The following is a 25350-nucleotide window of genomic DNA, read 5'->3' as shown; positions in this document are numbered from 1 at the left end:
CAGAATACAACATTGTGGGTTGTTCGGGAAGTGCGGATATGTAATCTGCCTGGAATCAGTCCTTCTTTTTCTGGAAAAAGTACAAGAAATCCCGTTGGGAGTAACCACTCTACCTTTAAGTCCAGGGCTTTAACTTCGGACACTCTCCTGCAAGATACTAAGCAAAGCAGCATAGTCAGTTTTGCTGACAACTGCTTCCTTGAAAGGTCGGATTTGGCCAGCCATCTCTGTAGGAAAGAAAGGACAATTGTCACATCCCACAGATAGTCATATTTGGGTCTCGAGGGATTGCTTGAGCAAATACCACACATGACCCAGCACACCAAAGGATGCTCACCCACTTGTTTCCCATTCCCCAATGCGTACCCGGCTGAGATGGCAGAACAATAGTTGTTAACAGAAGAATAAGTCCGTCCTATAGATGCCAACCCAGCTAGTAAATTGAATACAAAGACAATGGGGCTCCCCAGGGAATCCACACTCCGCTTGTTGCACCAACCCAGCCAGCGTCGCCAAGCAGAGGCATTATGCTTATGTGTGGTGTCTGACCAGGAATGGAGAAGGAACGTATCTGATTGCTCCGAAAGGCCAGGTAAGAGCCAATGGTCCCTGAACTGCGACATGCCATGAGATGTTTATGGCCCTGCATCAGTAAGGGATGTGGAGCTCCCGATGGATCCAGAAGTTGATTTGAGCATCGAATAATCTGGAACACAAATGCACAAGACCTCTCCATCAGAACAGGGAAGCAGGGTTGGAACCACCACAATAGAGTAATCAAAATGAGTTCTGCCTGCGAGTTTGGGCGGACACACTGAATCAAGAGAAGGGGAGGGAAAGCAGAGGGGCGTGCCAAGCTTGAAAGAAGGCATCTGTGGCCAGAGCCATCAGATCCAAATGCCAAGAAAATAATTCTGAAAGTTGGTTGGAAAGCCGGGAAGCAAACAGGTCTCTGTCGCATGGACCCCATTGCTTCTTAAGTAAGTGGAATACGGACGGGTGCAGTTTCTATTCGCTGGCATCTCTGAGATAAAGAGAGTTCCAGTCGCCACTATGTTGTCTCGACCTCTGGGATATTCTGCAATCACTGTGATGCTGGAGACCATGGCAACATTCCTTGGCAATCGCCACTAACTCTTAGGACATGGTCCCGCCCAGTTTGTTGATTTACTGGACCACAGAGATGTTGTCCATCCTCAGTAAAACATAACAACTGGAAGATTGGGGGGGAAGGGGTCAAGTGTTTTGACCTCACATATTACATCACTCTTGACATGGTCAGTGACTTCACTGATGACACCTTAAATGACATCAATGATTACATCATCAAGTGACTGTGTGTCACGTTCCGCTGTGGCTCCTGTAGATCCGAATGAAGCACAAGGGTTCCACCTCCCGACGTACCTGGCTCTGGTTATAGAGACACAGAGTGCCAGGGCAATCAGGTGAGGGAAAGGACTAAAACGGGGTACCGAGGGAATTGGGAGTCCTGCAAAGAAAGAACAGAAAAGAACATAGGAAATAACCACAAGGTAAACTACTCTCAGTTAGGTCTCACTAAGTGTAGCTGCCAAATGTGTCACTTCATGCATACCATGTCCCCTTAGGGACGAAGCCTTCCCTTCAGACTCGAGAGGACCAGCCCCCTCCAACACTCGCAAGATCTACCAGACCTTCTTCCCCTTTGTTCCCCTGTCGGTTCCCCCCGTGGCGCTACTAAGCGCTTCCGAAAATATGTACAAGAGCCCTAATCCCAAAGTCACTAATCCAGCATTGACATCATGTATAGAGTTAGCGCTTGCTGTGCCCTTGCCTGCATGAAAGGGAGTAAACCAAATGTCTCGTATGCCGGGTTCCCTTCCTCCTCCTCTCTGGCAACGAGAAACAGTCCTGAACAGAGCCGACCCCTCCCTAGGTCCCGAGATACCTGTTTCCTTTGCCGGAATCTCACAGCGTCGTCCTCGGCTCCTGAGGGGTGTAGAACCGCTCCTTACCTAGTTCAGTCCTGGGGTCTAGAAACGCGGCGACGCTTACGTCAGCGTCCCGCGTGTGGTTTTGTGAAGCCGGAACTGGCTTCCCTGATCCGAGTACCTCGTTCAGTCCTGAGGTCTTGAGACGCGGCGACGCTTACGTCAGCGTCCCGCGTGGGGGTTCCGTGAAGCCGGAACTGGCTTCCCTGATACGTGTACCTCGCGGCGGCACTCCGCCACAACCCGGTACTCTCCGAAACTCGATAACAGACGCGAACCCACGCGTCTTCCTCCTTCTCTGCTGGGCGTCTTCTCCAGCACCAACCACCTTCCAGTATTACGCGCCTCGATTGGCTTGCAACGCGCGTATTTACCACTTCTGGTCACGCCTCCATACAGCCGGGGATTCTGGGGGATGTAGTCCTCCTCTGGCTGTACCTTCGGTAGGCGCCCTAGATCCGCGCCTGACAGTATGCCCCCCTTCCCGTGCGCCTCCTAAGACCAGGCTTGTCCGGGAACCGGGTGTGGAACGACCGCACCGCCTCCGACGCGTGGACATCAGCCGCCGGAACCCAGGAATCCTCCTCCGCCGAGTAACCCTTCCACGCCAGAAGATACCACAGCCGACCCCTCCGGATTCGGGAGTCCAACACCTTCCTCACCTCGTACTCCATCTGGCCGTCACGATAGATCGGCGGGGCTGCCACCCTCCGAGCCCCCACCGCCGGCTTCAGTAAACTGCAGTGGAACACCGGATGGATGCGCAAAGAGGCCGGCAAAGCCAACCTATACGCCACTGCTCCCACGCGACGAACCACTGGATACGGACCGATGAAGCGAGGATGGAAAACGCTGCGCAACTTGAAGCGGAGGTACTTCGTGGACAACCATACCCTGTCGCCCGGGAGATAGGATGGTCCGTCCTGCCGATGGCGGTCAGCCCATGCCTTGTACAGGCCCTTAGCACTCTCCAGATTCGTCCGGAGGTGCGCGTGCAATTTCCCCAGAACTTGTAACTGGTCCGCCAGAGCGGGCAGGTCCCGCACGTCCGCGGGGAAAGACAACGGAAGAACCTTGGCATGATATCCGTAGGTAGCCCGAAAGGGAGATTCCCTGATGGAACTATGCCATGCATTGTTGTAAGAAAGTTCCGCCAACCACAGGAGTGATACCCACGAGGCGCTTGCTTCCTTGGAGTAGCATCGTAGATACGTCTTAAGTGTTTGATTAAGGCGTTCGGTTTGGCCATCCGTCTGTGGGTGGAAGCTGGTGGACGTGGCCACCTCCACCTGCAGGGCCTTACACCATGCCCTCCAGAAGCGCGCGATGAACTGCGGGCCTCTGTCCGAAACGATCACTCTAGGGAATCCATGGATACGCACCACTTGAGATAGCAACAGCTGAGCGGTCTGACTGGCAGAGGGTAGATTTTTGCACGGCACGAAATGTCCCATTTTGGTGAGGCTGTCTACCACCACCATGATCGCATCGCAACCCTGGTCCATCGGTAGGCCCACCACGAAGTCGAGGCTGATGTTCTGCCAGGGCCCCGCGGGAGTCGGCATCGGGACCAACTTGCCTTTGGCTTTTGAGCGGTCCCCTTTGGCTTGGGCGCACACGTCGCACCGTTGTATCCATAGACGGACATCCTTCTTCATGTGTTCCCACCAGAAGTGACGTTGTAGGAGATGAAGAGTCTTCGTACACCCAGGGTGACCCGCTATCAGCGACTAGTGACACCATTCGAAAGCCTGACGCTGCAGCGCCACTGACGGGACAAACAGCCGATCCCGAAAGAAAGGCAACCCTCCTTTCATTCGCCTCTCTGCTCCCTGTTCCTCCCATTGTAGCCATTGCGTCAGAGTTCGGTGTGTCCTTACAGTGTTCAAAAACGTGTCTGCCCTGATCCCACAGATCACCTTTGCTGGGGGTATAATGGCCTCTAGGACCTCCTGACGAGCCGTATGTCCTCCGGATTGTCGGGAAAGCGAGTCAGCTTTTACGTTCTCCGAACCGGGTCGGAAAGTGATGACAAAGTCAAAACCTGCGAAGAACAGCATCCACTGCATCTGCCGTTGTGTGAGATGTCGGGCTGTCTTTAGGTATTGTAAATTCCGGTGGTCCGTATACACCGTCACAGGATGCGTAGCCCCCCACAGGTAGTGCCTCCATTCCTGAAACGCCTTTCTCACGGCTAGCAGCTCCTTTTCAGCGATCGTGTAGTGTGATTCAGCCGGGGTTAATTTCCTGGACAGAAAGGCTATGGGATGCAGTTGACCTGTCCGTGCCTCCCGTTGCGAGAGTACCGCCCCCACTGCTATGTCAGAAGCGTCCGCCTCTACTATGAATGGTACGTCGGGTCTGGGGTGCTGCAGAATCGGGGCGGTAGTGAACGCTTGTTTTAGCTCACAGAACGCCTGCATAGCCTCTTGGGTCCAGGAGAACTGGTGTCCTTTCCTTAGCAAGCGGGTAAGTGGAGAGACGAGCTGTGAAAAGTGAGAGATGAATCTCCTGTAATAGTTCGAGAAGCCCAGGAAGCACTGTACGTCTCTCACTGTCTTGGGGATAGGCCACTCCTGTACCGCGGACACCTTCCTCTCAGCCATACTCAATCCTAAAGGACTCAGGACCACCCCCAGGAACTCCACCTTAGAGACATGAAATTCGCATTTGCTCAACTTGCAAAACAACTTGTTCTCACCCAATTTGTGTAGTATCTGCGAAACATGTGAACTGTGGTCTCTACGATCTTTGGAATATATCAATATATCATCGATGTATACCACAGCTGTTCTATCGATGTACTCTTTGAGAACGTCATCGAGAAAGTATTGGAATGCCGCCGGGGCGTTACACAGCCCGAACGGCATTACTCTATACTCAAAAAGTCCGTATCGCGTCTTGAACGCCGTCTTCCACTCATCACCCTCCCGGATCCGGACCAGGTGATAGGCCCCCCGCAAGTCCAACCGGGTGTAAATGGACGCCTCCTTCACCTGGTCCAGCAAGACAGGGATGAGCGGAAGAGGGTAGCGGTTACGCACCGTGTTTTTGTTCAAAACGCGATAATCGATGCACGTCCTCAATTCGCCATTGGCCTTTTTGATAAAGAAAAGAGGCGACGCTGCCGGAGAACGGGAAGGCCTAATGAAACCTATGTCCACATAGTGCTCCAAGTACTGTCGTAGGTGCTCGGTCTCCGGCTCAGATAAGGCGTACACTCTGCAAGAGGGCATGATAGCCCCGGGGATTAATTCTATTTGGCAGTCATAACTGCGGTGGGGTGGCAAAACTTCCGCCTTACTCTCGCTAAACACTTCCCTGTACTGATCATATACCGCGGGGAGTACCGTCTCTTTCTCGGCGGCCGTGAGAACGTGATACCCCCGGGTAAGGGCGAGAAGATGTGTCCGGTGCGCGTCAGCGCATTCCCCTTTACAATACTCGGTCTCGAATTCCACCGTTTTTCTCTTCCAATCTATCGAGGGATTATGGGTGGTTAGCCAAGGCATCCCTAGTATTACCTCATACTGGGGTGCCTCGATGATATTTAGGGCGACCTCTTCCACGTGATCCCATAGAGGACCTGGTTTGGTCAGAGTCAGGGCTTCCGTGACCTCAGTGATGGGCCCTGATACCAGAGGCTTCCCATCGACAGCCCATACCGTTTCTGGACTAGTTCTCGGGATGCGCCTTAACCCCAGCCGCTTCACCAACCCACTATCCACAAAATTCCCTGTGGCCCCGGAGTCAACCATGACTCCGACCTCATGGTCTTGTGATCCCACCGTCAACCGCATGAGCAGCGTGACGTGTGATTCTGAAGCGATTGATTCGATGACCGCCAAAGAGGGCAACTGCAACGCACGGGGTTCGGATACCCGAACGCTCTGTTCTGAAGCCAGGGCGTCTGGGAGGGGGACCTGCATTGAGGTCACCGCCACTTTCTTCAGGCCAGCATACCCACTCTTCTTGGGTTTTGAGGGGCAGTCCCGAACATAGTGGCCCTTCTTGCCGCAGTACATGCATAACCCGGCTTGTCTGCGGCTTTCCCTTTCCGCCCTAGATAACGGGGCCCGGATTGCCCCCACCTCCATGGGTTCCGCCTGGGTATCAGAAGGGGTTCCGGTATTCCTGATCCCCCTCTCGGATTTCTCTATCGGGGCATACACTCTCTCTCCCCTCCGTTCAGACAACCTATGATCGAGTCTCAACGTGAGATTCATCAAATCTGTATACGTGGAGGGCTGCGGATCTATCTGGGCCAGTACGTCCTTCATGTCATCGCTCAAGCCTTGGTAATAGAGGGACATTCTTTTTTTCTCGGGCCAGGCCGTTTCAGCTACCAGACGGTTGAATTGGGTCAAGTACGCGACCAAATCCTGTTTCCCCTGTCGGAGTCTCAACAGTTCCCGGTCAGCTGAGAAAGTGGTGGCCCTTCGATCAAATACCCTCTCAAACTCGCTTCGAAAGGCGTTCCAATCCGACAGCATGGGGTCATCGTATTTGACCAATGGCACCGCCCAGTTGGCAGCGTCCCCAGTCATATAGGAGATGGCAAAAGCCACCCTAGAATGGTTAGATGGAAAGGAAGCGGGTTTGCACGAAAAATGCAAGGCTATTTGCGTCAGAAATGTTTGAATCTTTAGAGGATCCCCAGAGAACCTCTCGGGGCTAGCCAGGGGAATGGGAGGAGAAACATTCACATGTATGGGAGATGACGATGGAGAGGCGTCAAACGGATTTCTACCCTGTCTGTCCACCCTGTCTCTTAGGGCGGCCGTTTCCGCCTTTGAGGCGGCCAATTCCTGTTGCACAACCAGGAGAGCCTGTAACACATCGTCTAGTGACGCCATGCTTGTGCTTTATTCGAATTCACAGGAGTAATATCTTGGGCGCGTAATTCTGTCACGTTCCGCTGTGGCTCCTGTAGATCCGAATGAAGCACAAGGGTTCCACCTCCCGACGTACCTGGCTCTGGTTATAGAGACACAGAGTGCCAGGGCAATCAGGCGAGGGAAAGGACTAAAACGGGGTACCGAGGGAATTGGGAGTCCTGCAAAGAAAGAACAGAAAAGAACATAGGAAATAACCACAAGGTAAACTACTCTCAGTTAGGTCTCACTAAGTGTAGCTGCCAAATGTGTCACTTCATGCATACCATGTCCCCTTAGGGACGAAGCCTTCCCTTCAGACTCGAGAGGACCAGCCCCCTCCAACACTCGCAAGATCTACCAGACCTTCTTCCCCTTTGTTCCCCTGTCGGTTCCCCCCGTGGCGCTACTAAGCGCTTCCGAAAATATGTACAAGAGCCCTAATCCCAAAGTCACTAATCCAGCATTGACATCATGTATAGAGTTAGCGCTTGCTGTGCCCTTGCCTGCATGAAAGGGAGTAAACCAAATGTCTCGTATGCCGGGTTCCCTTCCTCCTCCTCTCTGGCAACGAGAAACAGTCCTGAACAGAGCCGACCCCTCCCTAGGTCCCGAGATACCTGTTTCCTTTGCCGGAATCTCACAGCGTCGTCCTCGGCTCCTGAGGGGTGTAGAACCGCTCCTTACCTAGTTCAGTCCTGGGGTCTAGAAACGCGGCGACGCTTACGTCAGCGTCCCGCGTGTGGTTTTGTGAAGCCGGAACTGGCTTCCCTGATCCGAGTACCTCGTTCAGTCCTGAGGTCTTGAGACGCGGCGACGCTTACGTCAGCGTCCCGCGTGGGGGTTCCGTGAAGCCGGAACTGGCTTCCCTGATACGTGTACCTCGCGGCGGCACTCCGCCACAACCCGGTACTCTCCGAAACTCGATAACAGACGCGAACCCACGCGTCTTCCTCCTTCTCTGCTGGGCGTCTTCTCCAGCACCAACCATCTTCCAGTATTACGCGCCTCGATTGGCTTGCAACGCGCGTATTTACCACTTCTGGTCACGCCTCCATACAGCCGGGGATTCTGGGGGATGTAGTCCTCCTCTGGCTGTACCTTCGGTAGGCGCCCTAGATCCGCGCCTGACACTGTGAGTGTTTTGTGTGTTAAATATACATTAAAAAACCCACGGCCGATCCAGCAGTCACTAACAACTACAGGCCTATCACACTGCTTCCTTTCTTTGCTAAAACCTTGGAAAAATATGTGAATGCAGTAATTACTAATCATCTAGAAACCACCAACTCTCTTCATGCGAGCCAATCTGGCTTTAGAGCAAATCATAGTACTGAGACAGCTCTGCTAGAAATCTCTGAAAGCATTAAGAACTGTCTTGACAGAGGAGGTAAAGCAGTCCTTATACTGCTTGATCTCTCAGCCGCTTTCGATACTGTGCCCCACGACCGCCTCCTTCAGAGATTGAGGGAATGTGGCCTACGGGGCACGGTTTTTAACTGGTTCTCCTCTTTCCTCAATGAGCGTCAACAATCTGTCTGGTCTCCTCCTTTTTCTGCTGCTATTCCCCAATTAAATGTGGGAGTACCCCAGGGCTCCGTGTTGAGCCCGACTCTTTTTAATATACATATGGCCCTATTGGCCTCTCTTGCTGAAAAATTTGGAGCCAAGATTATAACACATGCTGACGACTCTAAAAATGTTGTTTACTTATGGGAAGGATGAACCTTTTAATGAATCTTTAATCAGGGAATGTCTGTCCAATAATTGTGGATGGTCTCATCTGAACCAGCTGTCCTGCAATTCGGCTAAGACTGAAATTATCTTCTTTGGACACACTCCTGGGGACGAGTGGAAAAATTGGTGGCCACAGGACAGCCTTCTCCACCCAACCCTGTGACTACAGTGAAAAATCTTGGAGTCTTATTGGACTCAGTTCTCTATGAAATCGCAGGTGAAATCTGTGACTGGCACAGGTTTCAGGCTTCTCAAAATGATGAGGAATTTTCTCTCCCTTCTGTCTATGCCTCATAGACAGACTGTAGTTCAGGCCCTTATCATCTCCAGATTAGACTACGCAAATGTTCTCTATCTGGGCATCCCGAAATTTTTGCTGAACCGTCTGCAATTGGTTCAGAATGCTGCAGCCAGGGCTGTTGTGAGGGTCGGTCCTAGGACCCATTTGTCTAGCCTTTTCAAAACACTTCATTGGCTCAAAGTAAAATATAGAATCGATTTCAAGGCACTGGTCCTTGCTTTTAAAGCGCTTCACGATATAGGGGCTTCCTATCTTAAAAAGAGAATCATCCCCTATTGCCCTGTGAGGACGTTAAGATCTTCTACTCTCTATCTGCTTCGGGTGCCAAAGTTCTTTCTAACCAGGAAGGGAGGTCGCTCCTTCCAGGTGATTGTTAGTAAATTATGGAACACCCTCCATCTGGCCCTCAGAAGCAATTCTGAACTCCTCAGTTTTAGACAGCATCTTAAGACCTGGATGTTCCCCCTATAGACTTCAATACGTCGCTATGACAGGACAGGAAGTCGTGTGTGAGCTCCTGGTGTCGGGCAGGTACTTCTAGCGCCGGGACACTCTTTTTGAGTTGCAGAGCGCTTTATAAATCCATTTTAACATAACATAACATACCAAGGTGTATTGGTGAATCAGTGGGTGTATGAGTGCCTGATTCAGTGGGTGCGTGAGTAACTATAAGTGAATAATTAAGTGTCTCAGTCAATGTATGGGTGAGTGACTTGTTGTGTGAATGTCTGTATCTATCTGTCAGTTGGTGTCTAAGTGGTTGTATAGGTGTGTGAGTGGGTACGTGAGTTTCTGTATGGGTGAGTGATTAGTTGTCTGAGTTTGTCTATGGGTGTCTCAATATCTGTTTGGGTGGGTAAGGGTGTGTGTCACTGCCTGTATGGATGAGTGTGGGTGAATTGGTGGCTCTATGGCTAAGTGAGTATGTGTAAGTGGATGAGTGAGTGTGTGTATGGATCTGTTGGTGAGTGAATGGATGTGTCAGTGGTATATGGGTGCGTATGGGTGAGTGTGTGCTTGTGTCTGCAGTGACTATAGGTGAGTGAGTACATGTTAGTATCTGTATTAATAAATGAGTGGGTGTGTGTCTAAATGTGTAGGTGAGTAAATGGCTATGGGATTAGCTCTATAGGTGTGTGAGTAGCTCTATGACTGGCTCCTGTGTGTGAGTGGCTGTATTAGTGAGTGAGTTGGTGTATGAGGGGCTGTATGGGTAACTTAGTGGATGTGTGTGTAGACCTATGAATCCGTGAATTGGTGTGTAAATACTGGTATAGGTGTGTCAAAATGTTTTGAGAATGCTAGTGAAGAAGTTTGAGTGAGTGTATGAAAAGTTATATTGAGGTGTGAGTGGGTGCGTCGGAGATTCTGTGGAGTTGTCGTCAGTGATGTAATTTGTGATGTCAGCAGTGATGTCACAGACCATGTCATGTGTGATGTAATATGTGAGGTCATAAGCACTGCATTGCGAGGACGTGAGTTAAATTTAGCTCAGCTAAGTTTAACTGATGAGTTTCTCTGGTTTTGTATGAGTGAAACATGACCCTAAGTATAATTTCCCTGTAACCTTTTTTCAGTGAATTTGTACGTTTAAAAAACTAATTCTATTGACTAACTATAACGTCCCTGTAACCTTTGGTTTTTTCAGTGCTTTCTATGGTTTTTTTAACTAGTGAGTGTGTTTGCCGATTGGTGGAGATGGGGGGCTGGGCCCCCGACCAGCACTCAGGAATCCCGTTGTGGAGGACTTCAAGGAGGTATCAGGTGGGGTTCTTGGCCCCTAAGATCCCTCAGGAGTAAAGTGGACTTCTCCCCCCAACCATTAGTGCTCCACAAGCGGAGCTGCATTGACAGAGTGGTGGAGAAAGCGGGTGTGGCCTCCAAAGTCCTCTTAGCAATTCCGCTGTGTTGGACTTACTGGGAGTAACAGGAGGGGTAGTTGGCCCCCAAGGACTTCCTTGGGGCCCAATTACCCCTCTTGTTACCTCCAGTAAGTCCCACACAGCGGGATTGCTGAGACATCGTAAGAGGCCACGCCCCCTTTCTCCACCACTCTAGTAGGGGGATGAAGTCTGCTTGGCTCTTGAAGGTCCTGGGGAGCCAACTAGCCCTCCTGTTACATCCAGTAAGACCCACAAAAATGGATTGCTGGGAGGTCGTCGGAGGCCATGCCCCCTTTCTCCACCACTCTGCAAACGAGTCTCCTGGCGCACTGCTGCTTGGGGTATGAAGTCCACTTTAGTCCTGAAGCCCTCAGGAGGCAAGGGGCCCTCACCCCACCACCAGCAGTGTGCCAAAAGGCACATTTGCATAGTGGTGAAGAAAATGGGCGTGGCCTCCGACCACCGCTCAGCAATCCCACTGTGTGGGGCTTAATGGAGATAACAGGAGGCCTTGTTGGCCCCTAATAACCCTCAGCAGCCAAGGGGACTTTATCCCCCAAATAGAAACAGGCCAGGAGGCGTGTTTGCTGAGTAGTGGAGAAAGGGGGCGGGGCCTTGGTGATGTTGTTTGGCTTTTTTTTTTTATTTATTTTTTTCAGGAAGGGGGGCTGCGTGGCTCTCCTCTATACCATTTTGGGCCCCGGCGACCCCATCCACCAGGGGCCTGACTTTTTTCCTATACGGAAGGAAGAGGGGCAGCGTGGCCCCCCTTCCAAGGGCCATTTTTAGTCCCGGGGGCACCTATCCCCCGGGCATGGCCCCTTTTTTTTAATACATACATACATACATATATATATATGGCAGTTGGAGTCTCACTATATACTCACACTAGATACTAAAATGCCTAATGGTTTAAATACAGGAGGGGACCTACATAATTTTTTATGAATTTTAACATATAATTGTGTAGTTTGCCTTTTCCCCTGCAACCTGGTACCTATTGATGAGTTGGCCTATATTTGGACTGCCCAGTAAATTGACTCCTATATGTTGCTTCATGTTTTTTTCCCAGTTTTTGTCTTTTTTTAGCTAGGTTTTACTACTGGTTTTATCTGGATTCTCTGGCTTTTACCTGTGGTTTTACTTGGCTTTTGCTAGGCATGGTTTGGGGGTAGCTATATGAGCAATTTTAGTATGTCTTTTATCTTTCAAATATCCACTCTTATTTTACCTTTTGGATTTTATTGTCCTTGCCATTTCGTTACGTATTTCCATTGTTGTCATGTTATATTGATGCACTGGCACTTTATCTTGACATTTTGTATAATCATCACACAACTCTGACATCATTAATAAGAAAGTTAATTGTGATGATTACCAATGATATGCACTTTAGCGCTGTATTTGCACTATAAGCGTAATGCACTTGCACTTTAATTTTATTATCTTCAGTCATTATTTTTTGATATTTTAAGTATTTCAAACTATGATGATTTGCACTTTAAATGTAGTCTCTGCATTTTATGCTTGATATATAAAGATAGCTAATTGTATGCATTCACGCATATTATGTGACAATGTGAAAGCATCTTTACGGCGTTTTTTCCTTTTTAAGAAAAATACCGAATTCTTCAGCTATGATTATTTTTTAAAAAACTGGTCATCTATGTGATAAAAGTAACCATGATGTAATGAGTTGACATTTTTTTCACTAAACATTCACATTATTTGCATTGTTTGATTTTTACATGTTTGACTATGATTGTACTATTTACAACCGTAGTATTTTTTCTATTTCCTTAGAGTGTAGAAAAAAATGTTTTGCCAGTTTTTTTTAACTTTTAAAAAAAGTATTTAATGAGGATTGGCCCTTGGGGCGTCATGTGATCAAGACAGCGTCCTGCTGTCGAAACGCGTCATGCTGGGCACTTGCTGTACGAATGTAGCTGAATAAGGATGCAATAAATCTGCACTGGAAACGCACGCTGTGGTCCGTAACTGTTTCTTTGCTGATAAGGAGCGAGTTAGGAACGCTTATCTTTATATATATATATATATATATATATATATATATATTTTCTTTTCTTTAAAGGGAGGTGGCCACGAGGTCCCCCTCCTGAGGCCAATTTTGGCCCAGGGGCCCGACCATGCCCAGGACATGGCCAGCTGGTTGGGAACCCCAGGGGGAGGTGGGGGGGGAGCCAGAAGGCCCCGACGTCCCGGCCGGGTAACTCCTCCTGTGGGAGTCTGCACTGCTTGTTACACCCAGGGAGCTGCTGTCATGCAGCTCCCTGGGTGTAAAAGGCATAGTGTGCTCCGATTTGAGCATAATGCTCTCGCTTGTTCAAAGCGGAACACACTGTTTCCTATGGGATGGCGGGAGCAGTTTTCCTGCTACCCCATAGCAAAACGCAATGCCCCGGGGATGGGCACCCCGGGACACTGCTGGAGCCGACCCTGGGGAGTGGTGGTCCCCAGGGCCATGCAGGGCTCCTGAAAGGGGGAAGCGCGTCCCCCCTCCCATCTTCTGCAGAGCCCCGGGAACGTGGCCCCCCACACTTTAATATATTCGCCTTGGGGAGGTAGCGGTCCCAGGGGCTGCGTGAGAGGGCTGGAGACCCCATCCTATTATATTTTGATATAGCCCCAAGGAGGTGGTGGTCCCCAGGGCAGCGGGGGGCTTGTGCCCCCAGGGAGGTGGCTGACCCCGGGGCTGCTTTGGGGAGCTGGAGCCCCCTCCCCACATACTATAATTCAATAAAGCTCTGGGGAGGTGGCTGTCCCCAAGGCTGCGAGGGGCCCACGCGGTGCCCCCCATCAAATTTTTTTTATGGCCCCCTGAGACCTGGCTCGCCCGGGGACCCTAAATTAGTGTGGGAGCTCGCGCTTCCGTTTAAAAAAAAATATCTTTTTTATTTAACCCTAGAGGGTCACTGTGGGACCCGTTCATGAGGCCTATGGGGTCAGGTTGTTTGTACGTTTTTTTCTTGTGACTCGGTTCATCCAAGTCACAAGATGGCTGCCACCTCAGGAACAACTGAACGGATTTACACCATTTAACAAAGAGTGCTTTCTGGACCAAGAGCTACCTTTCTGCCAAATTTGGTGTAATTCTGTTCAGCAGTTAAGGCTGTAGCCGTGTCATAAGTTTCTTATGAAAATTAAAATAGAGAAAAGTGTTTTGGGACCCCCCCTTTTTCTCGCCCCCACTTGACGGATCACTCCGACATTTTCAAGACAGCAGCTGACGTGACTGAGTTTTATAAATTTGGTTATTGGAAAATCATAAAAAACTTTTCTTATGTAAACTAGGTCTTCACTATAACTACCCACTGGCGACCGGCAGTAGGAGTAACAAGTGGTGGCCCCCTACTGCAGCGCGATTCTTCACGGAAGCCGAAAGGGATTACGAAGCTATCAAGGTCGGAGGACCCGGTAACAACGCAGTCCGGCGGTGAGTGAATAAAATGAATGTCTGCGCGTAGGTGAGGAGGTTACGGCTCTAAAGCAGTGAGTGGTGGAGAACGGCGGACGCCGACTCCAATATACATTAATATCCTTCACTCTCAAAGATAATGTCAGCCAGCTTAGTGAATGAGCGGGAAGCAGCAGCTGAAGAACTGTTTGGCAATCTGCCCAGAATTAATACCAACATGAGAAATACGGAGGGCAGTCAAAGTATAAATGATCAAGATGTCAAACAACTATTGAGAATTTTGGAAAAAAAGATGAAAAGTGAAATAACCAAATGGTGGGAGCACAAATCCCTTACTAAATATGAAGAGGTGGGACGAGTTCCTCGGGGACTGAGAATCCTTTTGGCGCCAAGTTTCGAGGAACCAAATCCCGCCATGTTGTTAGAGTGGGGGGAAAGCAATCTGGTGGCATCTATGAACCTGGTTAAAATCCTAATAAAATATGCAGTCATAGACCGCCAAACTCTCCTAGAAAACATTACCAAAATTAATGAAGAGTTAGATAAGAACACAGACCAAAAGGAACTCATAATCAAATCGCGCAAAGAAATCAGTGAACGACTACGTAAACACGAAGACCGAATCAAAATCCGCAAAGCGCATAAGTTTGCCCGCGAGCAGGCAGATTATGAACAAGGACAAATATACACTTTCTCTCGGAAATTCGACAACGCCAAAAAACTGAAATTCAATAATAAAAACTCTACGAATCCATCAGAGCGACAACAAGACCACACGGAAGTTGTATCGGAAACTGAAGGTGACACAGCATCAACTTAGAGTGTGGTCAGCTCGGATTTCAGTAGCCATGAGGGAAGTAATTTGAATATGGTGTTGAACCTGGGGGAAGAAATTGATTTTTTTAGTGGGGGACCGGAGACAAACGCTCCGTCCGAGAAATCGCCACAATCAAACAGAAAAAGGAGGAACACAAGACGAAGAGAAAGGAGAAAAAAGCACAAAACCACAACAAAAGAAAAAACAGCAGTGGTACAGAAAGAAGCGGTGATTGATTTAACTATTACAAATCTGTCTGACATTACATTAACAGCAGCAGAGAAACAACTTCTGGCTCTTGGTCTCAATTTTTGCCCCGAAAGTTCATTTAATTATGCCAGTACCAGGGTGGACATTTCTTGTTTGATTCGGAAACTAAAACTTAAAAGTTTTTTACCATCAAATCGGGAAACGTCAATAACAATAAGGAAATGGAAAATCAAAACAGCAATACCTTATGCCCAGTCGTTCCAGCATCAGATGCCAAACTTTTCTTAACTCTTCATGAGTTGGGGGCTTCAACCTCTAACTTACGACAATCAGATGATATGGTTGAAAATAGTACACAGGATCGACTGCAGAGAATCAACCTATCCCAAAAAAGAGCAGGTGAGAGTCCCTTTAAACCAAAAAGTATGTTTATTCCCATCATGCCTAAAGATGCAATAGACATTTTTCACGAATGCGTAATTGAAGATTTGAAAAAATTGAATCGAACAGTTAATAAACAACGTCATCGTAAGAAAAACTACAATCTAACACAGTATGTAAAGTTGATGAAGAAATTGGGCAATAACCAAGAGGTGATCATTAACAAGTCCGATAAGGGTGGAAACATTGTTCTATGGCCCAAAAAAGACTATATCACAGAGGCAATGAGACAACTAAATGATGAACAATGTTACCACAAATCCAATGGAATTGAGTACAAGAGGGCAAAAGAAATGATTAAAAAATTACTGAGCCAATATAAGAGACAAGGTTTGATTTCGTCAGCTGAATTTGACTATCTCCATATTGAGCACCCAGTGATTCCTATCTTGTATCTAATACCTAAGATCCATAAAATGATCACCCCAACACCCGGAAGAACAATGATATCTGCAATCAACAGTGTTAGTGAACATATCTCTCAGTACATTGATTTTTATTTACAGGACTTTGTCAAAAGTCTACCCAGCTATGTGAGAGATACTGGAGACTTTTTAAACAAGATAAATACTATTCAATGGGAAGATGGTTGGTGTCTTTTAACATTAGATATTGAATCACACCAGCATAGAACATGCAGCAGGACTAAAAGCTGTCATTTTTTGAACAAAAGACCGTGTGAATATTATAGTCACAACAAAATGTTATGTGAACTGACTGCCTGGTGCCTTAATAATAATTTCTTTATGTTTAACAAAGTTACCTGGAAACAAGAAAGGGGCGTGGCTATGGGATCTTGTTTCTCCCCCAGCTACGCATGCTTGCATGTTGGCTGGTTGGAGGAACAAGTCCTGAGGAAAATACCCAATATACACCATGTCCATCACTGGCTGAGATTTATTGATGATGTTTTTTGTGTATGGGATGGTGATGAGGCAAGTGCACAAGAGTTTGTCAACACACTAAATAACAACTCTAGTAATCTAAATTTTACATCCAACATTAGTAGAGACAAAGTGGACTTCTTGGATGTACAAGTATCAATTAACAACCGTACACTAGAAACTACATTGTTTAGAAAAACTACAGCTGGGAATAGTATACTTCACGCTAGTAGTAAACATCCCAAACACTTGATTGAGAGCATCCCGTTTGGTGAGCTACTAAGACTGAAAAGTATCTGTAGCTCCCAGCAGGAATATGAGAAATGTTCTAAAGACATGATAGAGAGACTAAAAGAGAGAGGATATACTGATTCTACCCTCTCAAGAGCTTTGAAAAAAACAGAGGATAGACCCAGAGAATCTTTACTATCCCCCAAAGAACTAACTGTTATTAATGAAGAAGAGAGTCCACGCTTCATTACTACATTTAGTAAACAAGAGAGGAGAGTAAAGTCAATCATTAAGAAGAACTGGCCCATTATACTCACTGATGGGGTTCTCAGCAGTAGATTACCTGAGTTACCTACCATCACATATAGGAAATCTAGATCTATGAGAACTGAACTAGTAAAAGTAAGTCCGGAACTCAACATGGCCAATACTTGGCTCAAACCCAAAGCAGGTTTTCATAAATGCTCATCATGCCGCGCCTGCAAATTTGGCGTCAATACAACTCATTACAAAACTCCTTTTTCCGATATCCCTGTCGTGATTGAAGGTAGTTTTGGATGTAAGACTGAGTATGCTGTGTATGTTTTGACGTGCACTTGTAACTTGCGCTATGTGGGTAGCACTAAGCTGCAGGTGCACGTCGGAATTCTACAGCATCTCCGAACAATCGTGAACAATGACAGTGCTTATCCAGTCGCTAAACACTATAAATCTGTTCACAACAGTGAGTTGAGTTGTCTCTCATACTATGTCTTTAATGCAGTAAGCCCCCTACGTAGGGGAGGCAATAGAGAGAAACTTTTAAGAAAACTAGAAACGCGCATGATTTTAGAACTGGACAGCAAAAGTCCAAATGGGTTGAACACCACTGAAGACATGTACAACTACTTATAAATGATGCATAAATGAGATACTAATGTAATAACATGTCCAGGAATAATTAACCTCGCTGCATCAAGTTCTAATTGATTAGGTTTACTAGATGAGTACTCAGTTCTTTGAAAAGCCATAGATCTAGATAGGCATACATTTCACTTATTCATTTATTTGTTTATCTTCTTTAGCATTTTATAAGTCAAGCACTGCATTATCCTTCCCTTCTATAATTTTTTCACTTTTTTTAAAAACAAAACATTTTATATGACCTATAAAAATTGTTTTTGCACATTAAGGGGATATAGCAATAAACAGTGAGGAGTGTGTACAAATTAAATTTTGATCACACATAAAAAATATAACAAAGAGAATAAAAAAGTCAACTCACTGTTTTGATACTAGCTAGAAGAAGCAAAATCGGACATTGTTTAGAAATTCGAATTCGCTACAATGAGTTGATCAACGAGGTCGAATCTGTTAAGCATTTATGCAGAAATAAAGTTATGTAAAAGAAGGAAGCATATTGGCGCACAAAAGCCGGGATAGGGGCAATTTATATTTGCAAAAGTTTGCACATCTTGCTATATTTTGCACAGTAGTTTGTTTACATATTTATTGTTTATGTTCACAAGCGGCAATGCCCTTTGATGTTATTTGAAATGGTTTTATAATAATTATTTATACAAAATATTTTATATATATTTTTTAAAGTATTTATATATATATTTATCTAACCTGCTAAGATATGCTTCACAAAATTGCATTTATGCAGTTTAGAAATGTCAACAAGCGATCGTAACAAATTAATTGATTCACCAAATGTAACATCAACCTCGCTACAATCAATGTTGTATTAAGCGAAGTATTTCTACTATGTCCGTTGGTGATGGTCATGTGGTTCACGATGCAAAAGTTAAAAACAATGGCGGACGCAATGTTCTTTGTGTGATCAAGGCCACTCAGTGCTCGAAACGCGTCACAGAGGGAGAGTTCACTGAAATAAAAATCTTCCTGCCTGAGCCGTGAGGGTCCGTTTCTCCTTTGTTCCCGCCGGAAAAGCAAAAGCAAGGTGGATGTGTGGAGAATGCACTATTGAGAGATATATATATATATATATATATATCGAGCAAACCTCCCAAAACCGGAAGACTGGATTGCACTCACAAGGAGATTCGAATTCCTTTAATCTCAGCAATTTCCAATCGTTACAGGCAAATACCTAAAACCAACGCGTTTTGGTCTTACTGAGACCTTGTTCAAGTACATTGTTATACAATACAACTTCCGTTATAATTTCCTGTCCATACAACGCTGTGCTTTCCGGGAGATGTAGTTTAAAGAATTTTTAAAAATAAAATATAAGAATTCAATTGTGAATAAAGTGACACTTTGCAAAAACCATTATACCTTCCAATCAAATTATCATCAAGGGGGATTTAGCGTTAGATCAGGACATACTTGATGGTATTTTTTATGATTATACCTCAATTTATGGAGTATTTGTTGCAAATGCAGAGACAATTCATACAAATGATATCCCATGATGATTGTGTTAAATAATGCGCAAGGAGCAGAGTCCAACCCTCCAGTGGATTTTAGACATGCAGAGCGATCCTACAACTCAGTGGGTGGTTGTGTCAATTACTAATGTCTCAAGTTTGCACTTCCTCCTTCGAACAACATTATTTGCATATTCAAAAAGATTAGTCCGATGTTTCCGTTTGCCCAAAAATATGACAGATTAAAAATTTCTAAGTATGGCGGAACATCACATGGGCCCCAAACCGGACAACCTGATCAGAGAAAAGCACCAGAGGTAGCATCCAATTCGGACCTCAGTACAGCTCAGGAAAGTGAAACGGAATTGGAGGTCAGACAACAAGCAATGAAACAAGTTCCAGCCAACATCTCTTTGGCAGAAGAGGTGGATTTTTTATGCATCGAACGCAGGGATACCCTGCACCCACGAAGCCAAAACAGACAAGCAGGAACTCAACCACCAAACGCAGGGAGAGACGGCAAGCCAAACGACAACAAACAGCAGCCACAACAGAAACAGAAGGGACAGCCAAGGCGCAACTGGAGACGGTAGAACAAATTCAAGCTACTAGCAGTCAAACCATTATCAATCTGACTAATGTCACATTAAGTGTGGCGGGAAAACAACTGCTCTCACTCGGTTTGTCGTACTGCCTAGAGAGCTCGTTTAATTATGCGGCAAAAAGAAGGGATTTATTCAAAAGCATAAGAAAATTAAAACTCAAAAAATACTTTCTCTTACAAGACCAAACCAAAAAACACACTATGGACAGTCAATTGATCCATTCCCCGCCATTTAATCTGACAGCAACTGATATACATACTTTGCAAGTAATACAAGATTTAGCTATTGAAAGTGATACCTTGTCATACAATAGAGAGCACATGACCAGCGAACTCTGAACATCAGAGGTGCATGACACCTTTCAAACCTCGTTCGACATTCACCACGATTATTCTCAGGGATTCAATCGATATATTCAATGAACAGGTCACGAATAGCATTAAAAAATTTAACTATGCCGTGAATGCCAAAACAAAAACCAGAACCAACAAACGAGAGCTACAATACCACCAATGAATGAGCAAACTAAGAGAGAACAGAGACATAATCATTTGAAACTCGGATAAAGGGGGAAGTCTTGTACTTTGGAACCAAAAGGACTACTTAGAGGAAGCCATGACACAGCTAAGGGACAGAGAATGCTACCATCACTGTGTCCATCAACCCCTAAAAAGCATGTATACCAGCTATGGAATGAAGCTTGTAGCATGGAAATATGCTGGACTTTTGACAACAAATGAATACAAATTCATGAGACTCCTATAATGTATTTCATACCCAAAGTGCATAAAAATCCCCTTAAACCCCCAGGCAGGCCAATTATATCAGCCCGCTACCACCTTTTAGAGAAAACCTCACAGTACGTGAATTTATTCCTCCAAAGCCATGTGAAAGGGTTTCCCTCTTATATCAGAGACACTGGGGACTTTGTCTCCAAAACTCAAAATATTCAATGGCAAGACGATTATCTGCTCATTACATTGGATGTTGCATCCTTGTATACATCCATTAAGCACCAGGATGGACTAAGGGTATTAAGACACTACCTTGCACATAGAAGGCCAGACTTTAAACTACATAGTGCAATGCTGGTTAACATGGTAGAATTTTGTCTCAACAACAATGTTTTTATGTTTGAAAATTCTCTATATCAACAACAACGTGGAGTGGCGATGGGGGGCAGCTTCTCCCCCAGCTATACCTGTATAAACATGGGATGGTGGGAGAAGCTGGTCCTCCATAAAGAGTATAAGACATGTATGACCAACCAGGTCAAAATATGTTTGAGATACATCAACGATTTATTTGTGGTTTGGCAAGGTGCAAAAAGTGATGCAGAAATATTTGTACAAAACCTGAATGTCAATAACTTAAATCTACAGTTTACAGCGTCCATCAGTTCTGAAACCGTAAACAGTTTAGATGTTCAGATTTACATAAAAAATGGTCAGTTACATACCACACTGCATAGAAAACCCACCGCGGGCAACTCGGTGCTACACGCCAGTAGTGCCCACCCTGAACACTTAATTCGAAGTATACCGTTTGGGGAGATGTTGCGTTTAAAGCGTATATGCAATAGTGAAGAGGATTTGAGACAGGCATAAATAGCTGGTAGAAACAGATTTCTAGCCAGGGGATATTCCCCAAGATGCATCGATACCGCAATTTGGAAAAGTAATGAAACCAGCAGGGAAACGCTCCTCAAAAATCAAATCAAACCCGACCTAGCCAACAGTGGCCAAGATGAGACATTCAGGTTCATCTTTGGATATAGCAAACAGGGCAAAACCATCAAAAATATCATAGATAGAAATTGGCCTATCATCTTGGGAGATCCCATAATTGGTCAGCTCCTACCTAGGAAAGCTGCTATAACATACAGCAGGTCACCATCCATGAGTGACACCTTGGTGCGCAATGATTTAGAGGGTCCAGTCACAGGAACATGGTTAAGTCAACGCATGGGTTTTTACAAATGCAAATCCTGCAAGGCATGCCAACACGGCATCAATGCAACCACCTACAAGACCCCCTCAACCCAATAGAGGTTCCAATCACCAAGGCCTTGTCATGTAAAACGAATCATGTGATCTATGTGCTGGAGTGGCCTTGTGGTCTCAGATAGGTTGGCAGTAAAATACTGCAGGGACACAAGAGGGTACTCTAGCACATTAGGGCAATCAAAAATCATGACCAGACCTATCCGGTAGCCCGACACTTTGGGGAAAAACATAATGCAGATCCAACACTTCTGAAATATTTTCTAATTGACAGCGTCCCGATCAAAAAAAAAGGGGAGGAGACCGAGTGAAAGCCCTGAGACAACTAGAAACAAAGTACATCCTAAACCTCGACACCAAACACCCTAGGGCTTTGAACCAAACGGCGGATTTACACACTTGCTTCTAAAACACAACTAGAGAGTATAGCGGGGTGTAGGATCGTGAAAACCATAGTCAAGACGACATTGAGCTGCTAGTCGATTTAGAACATTTTAGATTAAAACACTAGGTTTTAGAATTTCTCACCGCCCTTCCTAATGTTTTTACACTTACAAACGTTTTTTTCGTATGCATATTTCGGGTTACACGTTGTTTTTTTAATATTGCACTGAGCACTTTACACAAAGTATATTTGCACTAATAGGACAACTTCAGTCGATCAGTTTACATAATAGACGTTTACATCTCTTTGTACTTTAAAAGCACTAGCATTTTGACCAATTGTTTTATTTTTTTATTTCTTTTTATTAAACATTTCGACCAAATCTCATCAAGCAATTACAAACAGGTACTACCTTTAAAACAGTATTCAGTGTACAGTATACAAATTATATTTCAGTTGTTACATTGAGCAGATCAAGGGGATCCGGTAGTGTCTGCGTCAGACCGGCAACTTGGCGGGTGACAGATGTTGCATCTGTAACGATTAGCAAGCCCCCCCATACCTTTATCCCCTTCCCGGAGCATCCCCTAGCTATAAAGACTGATTTCTCCCTGAACATGCACCAATCTTGATCCTCCTTCCATTTCCGCACTTGGGGCAGTTGAGTAGCCCCCCACAACTGCGCGATATTATGTTTCACAATCATATACGATAAAGTGGCCCATTGGGTAGTGTAAGTATTTAGATCCGTAGGTTCACCGGCATTTAATATGCACCTTCAAGCCTCCGGCTGCAAATCCACCCCCAATACCGACCGCAGCGCGTGATGAATGTCCCTCCAATAGTGTTGTATCTGATGACAGTTCCATAGTGTATGAATGAATGTTCCCAGTTCCCCACAACCCCTTCTGCACTCACCACTTTCCGCCCTTCCCATTTGAACCAGACCCGGACCCGTTTCATAGATCCTATGCAATATTTTAGGCTGTACTAATCTCAGCCTGGCTTGGATTGCTACTATACGTGGGGAGGAGACCGCCTCCTGCCAGTCCTCATCATCCAATTCTATAACATCCCCGGTCCAATGCTCCCTGAGGGCCTGTAACGGGTCTTCCATGTTATTTATCAATTTCCTATATATTAGGGATATAGTCTTTTCTGGGAGATGCCCATCAAGCACCCTGTCTTCGAGGGGGGATGCCTCCGGGAGTACCGAGCCACTGGGGACATGGGTAAGCAAGGCACGACGGATCTGTAGGTACCGGTAATGCTCGGTATCCGTCAAGTGATATTGGTCTTTAAGTGTCGCGAATGAATGCACCGTTCCATTCCCCCAGATATCTTTAATTTGGGTGATCCCTATAAGATCCCATTTATCAAAACCCCTAGATTTCCATAGGTTACCCAGTTTCTCCGAGCTCCACAGTGGTGTGGCCAGCGTGAGTTTACCCTCCCATTTCAGGTGTCTAGTGACTGTGTGACAGACATGGACGGAGTGCGCCGTAGGACCAGTCAGTGAGTACCTACCGGGTTTAGCGTATAGCGCTCTGGTATAATCCCCCCTTGGGAGCTGCCATCTGTCCATTGCATATCTGGGATCACTAGGATGCCCGTAGATCCCGTGATTAATAGCAGCCAGTTGAGACGCCCAGTAGTACTTCTTTAAGTATAGCAGACAAATTCCACTATCGTACCAGTTTAGAGTCAGTTTGGAAAATGCTATGCGAGGTCTACCCTCCCAAAGTAGCTGTCTCTGGAGATCCTCGATTCCTTTGAAGTAGGACGCAGGAACTGGATCCATCGTGTTTTGGAGCGCATATAGATAACGAGGCAGGGCCATTATTTTAAAAAGGACTGCCCTGCCCAGCATGGAAAGGGGAAGAGCCTTCCAGTGCGCTACATCCGTCCTAAGTCTCTGCATGGGTGGGTCCAAATTGCGGGCATAGCGGAGTTTCGGATCTAGTGTGACAAAGATTCCGAGATACCGGAACCCGTCAGAGACGATTTGGATTGGGCAACCCCATGGTATAATTGGCGGTTCCCCCTTGAGGACATAAACCACTGATTTAAGCCAATTCACTCTGAACCCAGAATACCCGCCAAATATTCCCAGTCCTCCCAATCCAGAGACCACCTCAGTCGGCGGATAGACCGGTCCTGCCTGACCCAGGCCGCCAGCGGCTCCACTACCAACGCAAAGAGGAGCGGAGACAGTGGGCAACCCTGTCTAGTACCCCTACCCAGCTGAAAGTCTGAAGACTTACGATTATTCACCACTACCCGGGCCATCGGGCCGGAGTATAGGAGGCAAATCCAGCCTATAAATTCCTGGCCGAAGCCTAATTTGCTTAAGACTGCGAACGGATACGGCCACTCCACCATATCGAATGCCATAGTGGCGTCTAACGATACTATCACTGCCGGCTCTTGTATAGTATGTGCTCTCCCCAATATTCCATGCAATCGCCGTAAGTTAAGGGCTGTGTTACGATGTGGCATGAAGCCAGACTGATCTAGGTGTACTAGTGTAGTAATTAATTTAATCAGGCGAGTCGCCAGTAATTTGGCAAGGACCTTAGGCTCTACATTCAAAAGCGAAATTGGCCGGTAGGAGGCGCAGCTCGTTTTGGGTGTGCCTTCTTTATGTATGACTACTATGTTGGCCACTCGTTGGTCATATGGGAGCATGCCCTTCTCCCTACTTTCTGTCAACATAGCTCGGAAATTAGGGCAATTTTATTAGAATTCAATTTATACAATTCAATGGGAATGCCATTAGGCCCTGTCGCTTTACCCGAGTTCACGCCCCGAATAGCCTGTGCCACTTCGTCATCAGTAAGAGGGGAGTCTAGATAGTCCCTATTTTCTTCTGAGAGCGTGGGGAGTATTATGTCTCTTAACATATCAGCGTTTTCTTCTTCAGTGAATCTGCCGGTCGTACTATATATTATACGGTAGTGTTCGGCAAAAGTGTCCGCTATGGCCTGCGGATCCGTTCTAGGACTGGAGTCTTGCCCTGACACCTCAGGCACCAGTCTTGAAGCCCACTCTTGTCTATCTAGCCACGCTATGAGTTTCCCGGCTTTATCTCCGAGCTCATAGACTCTGCTTTGGACATCTCTACCTTGTGCTTTGGCCCTGTCCCTGGCGATGCCTTTTGACCAATTGTTGAAAGCAGCTGACAATAGGTATTTAATC

At 46.4% G+C, this 25350-nt stretch overlaps 1 protein-coding gene across 3 annotated transcripts in view; it reads left to right on the top strand.

The window, feature by feature from the left end:
* The window catches only part of HPS4 (HPS4 biogenesis of lysosomal organelles complex 3 subunit 2), a 431024-nt gene that overhangs the window by 25600 nt on the left and 380074 nt on the right, over positions 1-25350 (top strand). The window contains exon 1 of one of the 3 annotated variants that reach the window (XM_085635658.1): positions 14078-14219. The exons of the other annotated variants lie outside the window; for them this stretch is intronic. The gene's annotated coding sequence lies outside the window, so the exon portion shown is untranslated. Of the gene's footprint in view, positions 1-14077; positions 14220-25350 lie in introns of those variants that run through there. 3 annotated transcript variants of the gene reach the window in all.

The sequence above is a fragment of the Triturus cristatus genome, chromosome 11 (assembly GCF_964204655.1).
Source record: "Triturus cristatus chromosome 11, aTriCri1.1, whole genome shotgun sequence".
NCBI classification, from domain to species: domain Eukaryota; kingdom Metazoa; phylum Chordata; class Amphibia; order Caudata; family Salamandridae; genus Triturus; species Triturus cristatus.
The sequence above is the reverse complement of the archived record's forward strand: the minus strand, read 5'-3'. Positions and strand labels throughout refer to the sequence as shown.